This window comes from Rutidosis leptorrhynchoides, chromosome 4, assembly GCF_046630445.1.
Source record: "Rutidosis leptorrhynchoides isolate AG116_Rl617_1_P2 chromosome 4, CSIRO_AGI_Rlap_v1, whole genome shotgun sequence".
NCBI lineage: Eukaryota > Viridiplantae > Streptophyta > Magnoliopsida > Asterales > Asteraceae > Rutidosis > Rutidosis leptorrhynchoides.
Window position 1 is genome coordinate 504,129,077 of NC_092336.1, and position 1,882 is coordinate 504,130,958.

Genomic DNA, 1,882 nt, shown 5'->3' on the forward strand with positions numbered 1-1,882 from the left:
CTAGTTGCCAAATGATGGTTCCCACATGTGTTAGGTGACTCACATGGGCTGCTAAGAGCTGATCATTGGAGTGTATATACCAATAGTACATACATCTAAAAGCTGTGTATTGTACGAGTACGAATACGGGTGCATACGAGTAGAATTGTTGATGAAACTGAACGAGGATGTAATTGTAAGCATTTTTGTTAAGTAGAAGTATTTTGATAAGTGTATTGAAGTCTTTCAAAAGTATATAAATACATATTAAAACACTACATGTATATACATTTTAACTGAGTCGTTAAGTCATCGTTAGTCGTTACATGTAAGTGTTGTTTTGAAACCTTTAGGTTAACGATCTTGTTAAATGTTGTTAACCCAATGTTTATAATATCAAATGAGATTTTAAATTATTATATTATCATGATATTATCATGTATGAATATCTCTTAATATGATATATATACATTAAATGTCTTTACAACGATAATCGTTACATATATGTCTCGTTTAAAAATCATTAAGTTAGTAGTCTTGTTTTTACATATGTAGTTCATTGTTAATATACTTTATGATATGTTTTCTTATCATAGTATCATGTTAACTATATATATATCCATATATATGTCATCATATAGTTTTTACAAGTTTTAACGTTCGTGAATCACCGATCAACTTGGGTGGTCAATTGTCTATATGAAACATATTTCAATTAATCAAGTCTTAACAAGTTTGATTGCTTAACATGTTGGAAACATTTAATCATGTAAATATCAATCTCAATTAATATATATAAACATGGAAAAGTTCGGGTCACTACAGTACCTACCCGTTAAATAAATTTCGTCCCGAAATTTTAAGCTGTTGAAGGTGTTGACGAATCTTCTGGAAATAGATGCGGGTATTTCTTCTTCATCTGATCTTCATGCTCCCAGGTGAACTCGGGTCCTCTACGAGCATTCCATCGAACCTTAACAATTGGTATCTTGTTTTGCTTAAGTCTTTTAACCTCACGATCCATTATTTCGACGGGTTCTTCGATGAATTGAAGTTTTTCGTTGATTTGGATTTCATCTAACGGAATAGTGAGATCTTCTTTAGCAAAACATTTCTTTAAATTCGAGACGTGGAAAGTGTTATGTACAGCTGCGAGTTGTTGAGGTAACTCTAGTCGGTAAGCTACTGGTCCGACACGATCAATAATCTTGAATGGTCCAATATACCTTGGATTTAATTTCCCTCGTTTACCAAATCGAACAACGCCTTTCCAAGGTGCAACTTTAAGCATGACCATCTCTCCAATTTCAAATTCTATATCTTTTCTTTTAATGTCAGCGTAGCTCTTTTGTCGACTTTGGGCGGTTTTCAACCGTTGTTGAATTTGGATGATCTTCTCGGTAGTTTCTTGTATAATCTCCGGACCCGTAATCTGTCTATCCCCCACTTCACTCCAACAAATCGGAGACCTGCACTTTTTACCATAAAGTGCTTCAAATGGCGCCATCTCAATGCTTGAATGGTAGCTGTTGTTGTAGGAAAATTCTGCTAACGGTAGATGTCGATCCCAACTGTTTCCGAAATCAATAACACATGCTCGTAGCATGTCTTCAAGCGTTTGTATCGTCCTTTCGCTCTGCCCATCAGTTTGTGGATGATAGGCAGTACTCATGTCTAGACGAGTTCCTAATGCTTGCTGTAATGTCTGCCAGAATCTTGAAATAAATCTGCCATCCCTATCAGAGATAATAGAGGTTGGTATTCCATGTCTGGAGATGACTTCCTTCAAATACAGTCGTGCTAACTTCTCCATCTTGTCATCTTCTCTTATTGGCAAGAAGTGTGCTGATTTGGTGAGACGGTCAACTATTACTCAAATAGTATCAAAACCACTTGCAGTCCT